Here is a 13,426-nt window from a genome sequence, read left to right on the forward strand (position 1 = left end):
ACACAGCCAGTGGTTTAGTGGCTGCTCCCTCACTAAGGCTCACTTACATCAGAACACTTGGTTACCACCTTTATAACACAGTCAGTGGTTTAGTGGCTGCTCCCTCACTAAGGCTCACTTACATCAGAACACTTGGTTACCACATCTACAAACACAGCCAGTGGTTTAGTGGTTGTTCACTCAGAAAGGCTCACTTACATCAGAACACTTGGTTACCACCTCTACAAACACAGCCAGTTGTTTAGTGGCTGCTCACTCACTAAGGCTCACTTACATCAGAACACTTGGTTACCACCTTCACAACACAGCCAGTGGTTTAGTGGTTGCTTTCTCACTAAGCCTCACTTACATCAGAACACTTGTTTACCACCTTTATAACACAGCCAGTGGTTTAGTGGATCCTCCCTCACTAAGGCTCACTTACATCAGAACACTTGGTTACCACCTTTATAACACAGTCAGTGGTTTAGTGGTTGCTCCCTCACTAAGGCTCACTTACATCAGAACACTTGGTTACCACCGCTACAAACACAGCCAGTGGTCTAGTGGCTGCTCCCTCACTAAGGCTCACTTACATCAGAACACTTGGCTACCACCTCTACAAACACAGCCAGTGGTTTAGTGGTTGCTCCCTCACTAAGGCTCACTTACATCAGAACACATGGTTACCACCTTTATAACACAGCCAGTGGTTGAGTGGCTGCTCCCTCACTAAGGCTCACTTACATCAGGACACTTGGTTACCACCTTAATAACAGTCAGTGGTCTAGTGGCTGCTCCCTCACTAAGCCTCACTTACATCAGAACACTTGGTTACCACCTCTACAAACACAGCCAGTGGTTTAGTGGTTGCTCCCTCACTAAAGCCTCACTTACATCAGAACACTTGTTTACCACCTCTACAAAAACAGCCAGTGGTTTAGTGGTTGTTCACTCAGTAAGGCTCTCTTACATCAGAACACTTGGTTACCACCTTTACAAACACAGCCAGTGGTTTAGTGGTTGCTCCCTCACTAAGGTTCACTTACATCAGAACACTTGGTTACCACCTCTACAAACACAGCCAGTGGTTTAGTGATGGCTCACTCACTAAGCCTCACTTACATCAAAACACTTGGTTACCACTTTTACAAACACAGCCAGTGGTTTAGTGGCTGCTCACTCACTAAGGCTCACTTACATCAGAACACTTGGTTACAACATCTACAAACACAGCCAGTGGTTTAGTGGTTGTTCACTCAGTAAGGCTCACCTACATCAGAACACTTGGTTACCACCTCTACAAACACAGCCAGTTGTTTAGTGGCTGCTCACTCACTAAGGCTCACTTACATCAGAACACTTGGTTACCACCTTTATAACACAGCCAGTGGTTTAGTGGATGCTCCCTCACTAAGGCTCACTTACATCAGAACACTTGGTTACCACCTTTATAACACAGTCAGTGGTTTAGTGGTTGCTCCCTCACTAAGGCTCACTTACATCAGAACACTTGGTTACCACCGCTACAAACACAGCCAGTGGTCTAGTGGCGGCTCCCTCACTAAGGCTCACTTACATCAGAACACTTGGCTACCACCTCTACAAACACAGCCAGTGGTTTAGTGGTTGCTCCATCACTAAGGCTCACTTACATCAGAACACTTGTTTACCACCTTTATAACACAGTCAGTGGTCTAGTGGCTGCTCCCTCACTAAGGCTCACTTACATCAGAACACTTGGTTACCACCTTAATAACACAGCCAGTGGGTTAGTGGTTGCTCCCTCACTAAGGCTCACTTACATCAGAACACATGGTTACCACCTTTATAACACAGCCAGTGGTTTAGTGGCTGCTCCCTCACTAAGGCTCACTTACATCAGGACACTTGGTTACCACCTTAATAACAGTCAGTGGTCTAGTGGCTGCTCCCTCACTAAGCCTCACTTACATCAGAACACTTGGTTACCACCTCTACAAACACAGCCAGTGGTTTAGTGGTTGCTCCCTCACTAAGCCTCACTTACATCAGAACACTTGGTTACCACCTCTACAAACACAGCCAGTGGTTTAGTGGTTGTTCACTCAGTAAGGCTCTCTTACATCAGAACACTTGGTTACCACCTTTACAAACACAGCCAGTAGTTTAGTGGTTGCTCCCTCACTATGGTTCACTTACATCAGAACACTTGGTTACCACCTCTACAAACACAGCCAGTGGTTTAGTGATGGCTCACTCACTAAGCCTCACTTACATCAGAACACTTGGTTACCACTTTCACAAACACAGCCAGTGGTTTAGTGGCTGCTCCCTCACTAAGGCTCACTTACATCAGAACACTTGGTTACAACATCTACAAACACAGCCAGTGGTTTAGTGGTTGTTCACTCACTAAGGCTCACTTACATCAGAACACTTGGTTACCACCTTCACAACACAGCCAGTGGTTTAGTGCTTGCTCCGTCACTAAGGCTCACTTACATCAGAACACTTGTTTACCACCTTTATAACACAGCCAGTGGTTTAGTGCTTGCTCCCTCACTAAGGCTCACCTACATCAGAACACTTGGTTACCACCGCTACAAACACAGCCAGTGGTTTAGTGGTTGCTCCCTCACTAAGGCTCACTTACATCAGAACACTTGGTTATCACCTCTACAAACACAGCCAGTGGGTTAGTGGTTGCTCCCTCACTAAGGCTCTCTTACATCAGAACACTTGGTTACCACCTCTACAAACACAGCCAGTGGTTTAGTGGTTGCTCCCTCACTAAGGCTCACTTACATCAGAACACTTGGTTACCACCTCTACAAACACAGCCAGTGGTTTAGTGGTTGCTCCCTCACTAAGGCTCACTTACATCAGAACACTTGGTTACCACCTTTATAACACAGTCAGTGGTTTAGTGGCTGCTCCCTCACTAAGGCTCACTTACATCAGAACACTTGGTTACCACCTTAATAACACAGCCAGTGGTTTAGTGGTTGCTCCCTCACTAAGGCTCACTTACATCAGAACACTTGGTTACCACCTTTACAAACACAGCCAGTGGTTTAGTGGCTGCTCCCTCACTAAGCCTCACTTACATCAGAACACTTGGTTACCACCTCTACAAACACAGCCAGTGGTTTAGTGGTTGCTCCCTCACTAAGCCTCACTTACATCAGAACACTTAATTACCACCTCTACAAACACAGCCAGTGGTTTAGTGGTTGCTCCCTCACTAAGGCTCACTTACATCAGAACACATGGTTACCACATTTACCAACACAGCCAGTGGTTTAGTGGTTGCTCCCTCACTTAGGCTCACTTACATCAGAACACTTGGTTACCACCTTTATAACACAGCCAGTGGTTTAGTGGTTGTTCCCTCACTAAGGCTCACTTACATCAGAACACATGGTTACCACCTTTACCAACACAGCCAGTGGTTTAGTGGTTGCTCCCTCACTAAGGCTCACTTACATCAGAACACTTGGTTACCAACTCTACAAACACAGCCAGTGGTTTAGTGGCTGCTCCCTCACTAAGGCTCACTTACATCAGAACACTTGGTTACCACCTTTATAACACAGTCAGTGGTTTAGTGGCTGCTCCCTCACTAAGGCTCACTTACATCAGAACACTTGGTTACCACATCTACAAACACAGCCAGTGGTTTAGTGGTTGTTCACTCAGAAAGGCTCACTTACATCAGAACACTTGGTTACAACATCTACAAACACAGCCAGTGGTTTAGTGGTTGTTCACTCAGTAAGGCTCACCTACATCAGAACACTTGGTTACCACCTCTACAAACACAGCCAGTTGTTTAGTGGCTGCTCACTCACTAAGGCTCACTTACATCAGAACACTTGGTTACCACCTTCACAACACAGCCAGTGGTTTAGTGCTTGCTCCGTCACTAAGGCTCACTTACATCAGAACACTTGTTTACCACCTTTATAACACAGCCAGTGGTTTAGTGCTTGCTCCCTCACTAAGGCTCACCTACATCAGAACACTTGGTTACCACCTTTACAAACACAGCCAGTGGTTTAGTGGTTGCTCCCTCACTAAGCCTCAATTACATCAGAACACTTGTTTACCACCTTTATAACACAGCCAGTGGTTTAGTGGCTGCTCCCTCACTAAGGCTCACTTACATCAGAACACTTGGTTACCACCTTAATAACACAGCCAGTGGGTTAGTGGTTGCTCCCTCACTAAGGCTCACTTACATCAGAACACATGGTTACCACCTTTATAACACAGCCAGTGGTTTAGTGGCTGCTCCCTCACTAAGGCTCACTTACATCAGGACACTTGGTTACCACCTTAATAACAGTCAGTGGTCTAGTGGCTGCTCCCTCACTAAGGCTCACTTACATCAGAACACTTGGTTACCACCTTTATAACACAGCCAGTGGTTTAGTGGATGCTCCCTCACTAAGGCTCACTTACATCAGAACACTTGTTTACCACCTTTATAACACAGCCAGTGGTTTAGTGGTTGCTTCCTCAATAAGCCTCACTTACATCAGAACACTTGGTTACCACCTTTATAACACAGCCAGTGGTTTAGTGGTTGCTCCCTCACTAAGGCTCTTTTACATCAGAACACTTGTTTACCACCTTTATAACACAGCCAGTGGTTTAGTGCTTGCTCCCTCACTACGGCTCACTTACATCAGAACACTTGGTTACCACCGCTACAAACACAGCTAGTTGTCTAGTGGCTGCTCCCTCACTACGGCTCACTTACATCAGAACACTTGGTTACCACCTCTACAAACACAGCCAGTGGTTTAGCGGTTGCTCCCTCACTAAGCCTCACTTACATCAGAACACTTGGTTACCACCTTTATAACACAGTCAGTGGTCTAGTGGCTGCTCCCTCACTAAGGCTCACTTACATCAGAACACTTGGTTACCACCTTAATAACACAGCCAGTGGTTTAGTGGTTGCTCCATCACTTAGGCTCACTTACATCAGAACACTTGGTTACCACCTTTATAACACAGCCAGTGGTTTAGTGGCTGCTCCCTCACTAAGGCTCACTTACATCAGAACATTTGGTTACCACCTTTATAACACAGCCAGTGGTTTAGTGGCTGCTCCCTCACTAAGGCTCACCTACATCAGAACACATGGTTACCACCTTTATAACACAGCCAGTGGTTTAGTGGCTGCTCCCTCAGTAAGGCTCACTTACATCAGAACACTTGGTTACCACCTTTATAACACAGCCAGTGGTTTAGTGGTTGCTCCCTCACTAAGGCTCACTAACATCAGAACACTTGGTTACCACCTTTATAACACAGCCAGTGGTTTAGTGGCTGCTCCCTCAGTAAGGCTCACTTACATCTGAACACATGGTTACCACCTTTATAACACAGTCAGTGGTCTAGTGGTTGCTCCCTCACTAAGGCTCACTTACATCAGAACACTTGGTTACCACCTTTACAAACACAACCAGTGGTTTCGTGGTTGCTCCCTCACTGAGGCTCACTTATATCAGAACACTTGGTTAGCACCTGTCAGGTAGTGGTTTACTCTGGGTACTTTGGTTTAGTGCAAATCTTAAACTTTTTCAAGTTCTAAATCCCATTTTTCAGTAGGATTTATGCTTGCAATTATTATGAAAATGATGCCAAAAACGATGTGCTTGTGTCACTAGAGATGCAATCTTCCTAACACTGAGCAAATTATGTCTCTACACACAATAGGTCTCTCAGAAAGTTCTTTCACTTTGAGGTTGCCTACGGTCAAATATAAAAGTGAAAAACAAACTTTAAACAGCATTTACCTGAGCCGTGTGATCATCAAAAGTTGAATGGCTCAACCCACTAAGCTTCCCATCAATGAACTTCTTAGCTGCCAAATCCACCTTCACCATTGTCACCCTATAAGGAAAGTAAAAACGAAAGTTCTTCGCAATTTATTTATTTACTTGATTGATGTTTTATGCTGTACTCCCAAAAGTTTCATTTACACGATGACAACCAGCATATTATGGTGTGAGGAAACCGGGCAAAGCAGGGAAACTCACAACCATCTGCAGGTTGCTGGCCAACCTTCTCACATATGACCGGGATGAGAAAGCCAGCATGAGCTGGACTTGAACTCATAGCGACTGCATTGAGCGACTGCATTGTGAGATGTTCCTGTAAGTCAATATCGTGCCCTAGGGCACTAATCACTTGGCTGTGGGGACCCTAAGTTCTTTTGTAATGCTTATAGTACATCTGATAAACCCGGCTACATACAAACTATTCTGTATGGCTGGCATGTAAACTCACCTGTAAGGTTGGCACATAACTCACTTGCAAGGCTCATATATCAACTCACCTATAAAGCTTATAAAAACTCAATTGCAAGGCTACAGAGCAGCACAGAAAATTGACATGTAAATTCACCTCTGAGGCCTGTAAAATCTTTCTGTAAAGTTGGCATGTAAACTCACTTGTGAAGCTGGCATATAATCTCACCTATAAGGCTGACATAAACTCGCCTGTGAGGCTGGCATATAAACTCACCTGTTGGGCTGGTATAGAACTCACCTTTGAGGCTGCCTTATAAACTCACCTATGAAGCTGCCATATAAACCTACTTGTAAGGATGCCAAGCAGTAGGCTTACATGGGCATGTAAATTCACCTGTGAGGCTTGTCTCATCTCAGCTGTAAAGCACTTAAACTCACCTGTTGGGCTGGTATATAAACTCGCCTGTGAGGCTGGAATATAAACTCACCTGTGAGGCTGGCATATAAACTCACCTGTTAGACTAGCATATAAACTCACCTGTGAGGCTGCAGAACTGCACACACAATGTTCTCAAACATCGACACATACAGTGGGGTTGCATCAAACCGGACCTGTGAGCACAACCAACCAGGCTGTCTGTTATGTATTTATCTCATTAGAATTTTAACAATGATCTTAAGAATTTTCCACATGAACACAATCGTACAAGTAAATATAACGTCAGTCAAGGTGTTAAGACTTGAGTGTATGGAAGGTTGGATTATATCTTACTGGAAACGTCAGAACCAAAAGAAATATTTTATCACATCTGTTTGCCTCTATACAAACTACATTTTTGGGGGGGCAAAATTTTAGATCACTTTTCACACTTACTGTAACTCTTGGGCGTAAGGATATGTCATTGCCAGACTTAAGGACATCGGTGACCTTCACATTGTTGTTTGCCCCGGCGGAGACCAGTCGCCCTACGCATCCGCCCCTGCCACCAGAGAACCCCTCCACAGATTCCAAACATATCACCCCAGCTCCGTGCAGCTTGATTACCGTGCTTAGGGTGTGTGAATCTGAGTCAAGCAAAGTCACCTGACATATGGAGACAAGAAAAAAATGGTTGAAAGATTTTGATTTCGTTGTACTGAAACAATTTTTAACTTGTACAATGCTATTCAGTTTCATGAGTGCTCGGCTTGAACCACCGACCTGTGGCCAATCACTGATGAACTTCCCACACAAGATTAACAGATATACACACCATATGGGTGGAACATTAGTGGTCTACAACAAAGGTAACACTTTACTAGCAAGCACTCAAGCCTCGTCCACCATTTATTGTCACCGAGACCCCACTGGCAGTATAAGCATGAGGATCTACAAATTCTCTATCCAAGGACAGTTTTGAACCTGCACCCAGTGTGACCCAACGTTCGAAAGGTTGTGATAAAAAACAAGGATTGACGACTAGGTAAGAAGAGAATTTACATCACCAAATTATTGATTTTTGTTGTAAAATGTTTCAGATATATGGTTGTGCCCACTGTTTGATTAATTTATTTATTTATTTGATTGGTGTTCTACCCTGTAGTCAAGAATATTTCACTTATACAACAGCAGCCATCTTATGGTGGAAGGAAACTAGGCAGAGCCCAGGAGAAACCCACCCCACTGTTTGAGATCTTATCCTGCGTTGCAAATCAGTGTTTCTGGCATACATGTATATATCTAAGCCATGTTATTGTAAAAATCAAATCTAAAATGAGATGTTAGATGGAGTCAGTCCATCCTACGCTTTCTAAAGGCTTCAGAATAAAAAGGTATCAGGCAGGTTTAGGAGTCATTTTAGAAAAGTGGATTAAGTAATAGTATTATCATTAATAGGGACCACTGCAGGTTTTGAACCAGCGTCCTTGGAGTTGGGCATCAAATCGCCAACAATACATGTTAACCATCTAGTCCACTCAACCAACAGACCTTCCACAAAAATAGAAGGTAGTTGACCAGTAGACTTTACAGTGAAAAACTTGCATCAGACAGGTTTAGATGTCACCCTTCTGACTCCACTTTTCTAAAATGACATCCAAACCTGTCTGATATATTCCCCCAAGGGAGTGGTGTCATTTGTGACCATCAGAGGGGTAATGCATGTTCGCTGTAAAGTCTACCGGTCAACTACCTTCTATTTTTGTGGAATGCCTGTTGGTCGAGTGGTCTAGACGGTTGAAATGTGTTGCTAGTGATTTGGTGCCTGACTCTGAGGTCGCTGGTTCAAAACCTGCAGTGGTCCCTATTAATGATAATACTGTTACAGAATCAACAGGTGTTTTAGAACTGCTGTTTAAAAGCAATACTCAAGAATCTCTCACTTGTAATCACTATGATTGTAATCAGTCTTATTCATGGGGGGAACTGGAATGCACGAGGTAAACCATTAAACTTCTTCAAGTGGCTGACAAACTTATGGTGAAATACTGGTGGAAGTCGTCTTAAAGAGACTGCAGAAACGGCAACATGAGCATGTATGAATGACTGGTGTCATGCACCAAGGCCGCACAAACATTTAGAGAGGACATAGTGGAGTCTACAAACACCCTGTCCACGGCTGGGCTTGAACCCACACAACATGCGTAATCATGTTGCAGGGGCTATATTAAACCATAGGCTATGTGGCCATATTCAAGTGAACAGCACAAATGTAGAGTCTACATTTTTTCAAAAACGCCAGACTTCTCTTCCAATGTTGATTCTGTTGTTTCTTGACTTTACAGCGATCGTAGGTCGATCATTAATCTGGCGGCTGTCCAAACACAACGGCATGGAAGCCGTAAAATCTAAAATCTTACGTTTAGAATGGTGTTAAACCTTAGCTACCCTGCCATGGCCCCTCCCCAATGTAAAACTGGGTTTAAGTAATACGATAGTGACACATTCCCCAATGCACATACCTCTCCGTTTGCATGGCCCACAAATGTCAGCATATCCTCTGTCACCTATAGAATAAAAATGACAATTCAATGTAATACTTACAGGTCACCATCATCTAGTGCTGCTTCAGTGAGATGACTTACCGACGGCAAGTAAGCTGCCCCACCCAAGCTATTATACTGATACGAGTCAACCAGTCCTAGCACTATCCCCTTCATGCTGAACGCCAAGCAAGGAAGTTACAACTTCCTCTTTTAAGGTTTTAGGCATGACTCGACCCAGGATTGATCCTGGATCTACCGCTCCTGAAGCAGACGCTCTACGATCTATGCTATCGGGGCCGTTACTGGACCTAAGAGGAGGCTATATTTACATGTACATAACTCACTCAGTACTACCCTAATTCTTCTAATTTTGGGGACACCTCATCTGTTCTTTTAAGCAAATATACCTGTAATTGTAGCAGGAATATGTAGTTTCATCCTTTTTTTTTCACATGGCTAGACCATCTAATGAGCCAACATATTCATATCTTTACTTTTCCAAAAAAAGAAAAAAAAATGGGAGAGAACTTTAATCCTTTGCTTTCAGCACAACATCTGTCAGTAGTACAGCAGGTTGATTAGTGTAAAATTCAATGAAATTACATACCCGTACATGCATGTAGGTGATTTACCATACCCAAACCAAATTAAAATACATGCATTTTTATACTCTGTTCAAAAATATTTTGTTTTTACTAAAGGTCAACCTATTTAGCAAGTTTTACATTAAGTTTTCGTTCATGTGTCTGCTTTAAATTGTTCCAAAATGTATTGAAAGTCTAGAAAGATTAAAATCTTAATACAAGTCTAATATTCCTAACTAATATAAAACTAATGCGTTTAGTCCGGGGTAAAGCTAATATCAGACTTGTGAATAACTGGGTCAAGCTGACAAAGCCGATTGTATGCTGTCAAGAGGAAGTGATTTTTAGCAGAAAATTATTACCTTGCAAGACAACCAGGTGAACAGCAAAAACAACTTTTATTATCACTAGAAATAAATGTCGGGGAAAATTGTTTAACTGCGTGGTTCCATGTGAACTGGATTTTCACCACACTAAGGAGAGAGTTTTCATTGATTATCGTGCTACTGTAATTCTTCTCATTTTTTACACATGTCTTCCCCCCAGCACACAGTCCATATGACCGTTGCAGGTGTGAAATGCGGCAATCATAACCGGTTATCTTACCCCTATTCGCGTCTGTACAGGGACTAAAGCCAGACAGAGGATATGATCATCAGCATTGGGTTCTCGTTGCTCTACAGCTATACAGGGGTTACTGGAGCAGTCAAAGATCAACACTGCAGACAGACACAGAAGAAACAGGTGCAAAACAGGGAACAACACACAGGTGTGTAAACTGAACAGACACGTGTAAAACAGGGAACAGGACACAGGTGTGTTCACAGAACAGACAGGTGTAAAACAGGGAACAGGACACAGGTGTGTTCACAGAACAGACAGATGTAAAACAGGGAACAACACATAGGTGTGTACACAGAAGAGACAGGTGCAAAACAGGGAACAATACATAGGTGTATACACTGAAAAGACATGTGCAAAACAGGGAACAACACATAGGTGTGTACACAGAAGAGACAGGTGTAAAACAGGGAACAATACATAGGTGTGTACACAGAAGAGACAGGTGCAAAACAGGGAACAATACATAGGTGTGTACACAGAAGAGACAGGTGCAAAACAGGGAACAACACATAGGTGTGTACACAGAAGAGACAGGTGCAAAACAGGGAACAATACATAGGTGTGTACACTGAAAAGACAGGTGAAAAACAGTGAACAACACATAGGTGTGTACACAGAAGAGACAGGTGCAAAACAGGGAACAATACATAGGTGTGTACACTGAAAAGACAGGTGCAAAACAGGGAACAACACACAGGTGTGTACACAGAACAGACAGGTGTACAACAGGGAACAACACACAGATGTGTATACTGAAAAGACAGGTGTAAAACAGGGAACAACACACAGGTGTGTACACTGAACAGACAGATGTAAAACACAGAACAACACACAGGTGTGTACACTGAAAAGACAGGTGAAAAACAAGGAACAGGACACAGGTGTGTTCACAGAACAGACGAGTGTAAAACAGGGAACAACACACAGGTGTGTTCACTGAAAAGACAGGTGTAAAACAGGGAACAACACACAGGTGTGTACACTGAAAAGACAGGTGTAAAACAGGGAACAGGACACAGATGTGTACACTGAAAAGACAGGTGTAAAACAGGTAACAACACACAGGTGTGTACACTGAAAAGACAGGTGTAAACAGGGAACAGGACACAGGTGTGTTCATAGAACACACAGGTATAAAATACGGAACAACACACAGGTGTGTACACTGAACAGACAGGTGTAAAACACGGAACAACACACAGGTGTGTATACTGAAAAGACAGGTGAAAAACAGGGAACAACACACAGATGTGTATACTGAAAAGACAGGTGTAAAACAGGGAACAGGACACAGGTGTGTTCATAGAACACACAGGTATAAAATAGGGAACAACACACAGGTGTGTACACTGAACAGACAGGTGTAAAACACGGAACAACACACAGGTGTGTACACTGAAAAGACAGGTGAAAAACAGGGAACAACACACAGATGTGTATACCGAAAAGACAGGTGTAAAACAGGGAACAACACACAGATGTGTATACTGAAAAGACAGGTGTAAAACAGGGAACAACACACAGGTGTGTACACTGAACAGACAGATGTAAAACACAGAACAACACACAGGTGTGTTCCCTGAAAAGACAGGTGAAAAACAGGGAACAGGACACAGGTGTGTACACTGAACAGACAGGTGTAAAACAGGGAACAACACACAGGTGCAAAACAGGGAACCACACACAAGTGTGTTTATATTACACAAAACCGATAGATAGTGTAAATGTAGAACATACAGGTGTAAATGTAGAACAGGTAGGTGGAAACAGACAGAAACGAATACAGTAGGCATACCAGAGTACACAGAACACTGAAAAGATAGAGTACATGTAGCTGTACAACAGAGAACACAACTTACACTTAGAATAGATTGGTGAAAACAAAAAACAACATACACATGTGCAGTACACACGTTAGGGACAGAGAACACACACAGAGCAGATAGATGGAAATAAAGAACATGCTAGCATACAGGTGTACACGCCCACTACACCACACCTTAGGTGGAAACGAAGGACAATGTGCAGATGTAAATGGAAAACAGTAAGCTGGGGACAGTGAAGGCACACAGAAGAAATGTGGAAACAAAGAACACCATACAGATATAGTATAAAAAAAATATATAAAGTAAAAAAAACAACCAACAATGAACAATTAACATACGTGTTTAAATGCAGAGCAGAAAGCTGGAAACAGAGAACACACAAGAAATATATAGGTATAGGTACACAGGTGTACACATGGAACAGATACATGTACATGTAGGTACAAACAACAAACAAAAAACTACACGGTGCAAACATAGAACATGAAGGCTGCAACAAACAACAACATCTGTTTAATTGTGGCAACAGGGAACAACAGACTGATGTAAATATGCACACAGAACAGCACACACGGTATTCAGGCATGTGATCTGACAGAAAATCATCTGAAATTATCACACAATTATGCTGAAGTAACAAAACCAGCCACTTACATGTTTCTTGCAGATTTGGAGAGATCCAACAAAACCAGAAAAGTTTTAAGCTTTAGGGAAAAGATTCTGAAATCAGTTATATTCTGAGAAATCACCGGCCTGATTGTATTCAACATATCTGTCTGCATCTGCTCACTCACCTGCCTGATTGTATTCAACATATCTGTCTGTCTCTGCTCACTCACCTGCCTGATTGCAATCAATGTATCTGTCTGCCTCTGCTCACTCACCCGCCTGATTGTAATCAACATATCTGTCTGCCTCTGCTCACTCACCCGCCTGATTGTATTCAACATATCTGTCTGCATCTGCTCACTCACCTGCCTGATTGTATTCAACATATCTGTCCGCATCTGCTCACTCACCCGCCTGATTGTAATCAACATATCTGTCTGCCTCTGCTCACTCACCCGCCTGATTGTAATCAACATATCTCTCTGCATCTGCTCACTCACCCGCCTGATTGTATTCAACATATCTGTCTGCATCTGCTCACTCACCTGCCTGATTGTATTCAACATATCTGTCTGCATCTGCTCACTCACCC

Source organism: Liolophura sinensis, chromosome 4 (assembly GCF_032854445.1).
Source record: "Liolophura sinensis isolate JHLJ2023 chromosome 4, CUHK_Ljap_v2, whole genome shotgun sequence".
NCBI classification, from domain to species: Eukaryota; Metazoa; Mollusca; class Polyplacophora; order Chitonida; family Chitonidae; genus Liolophura; species Liolophura sinensis.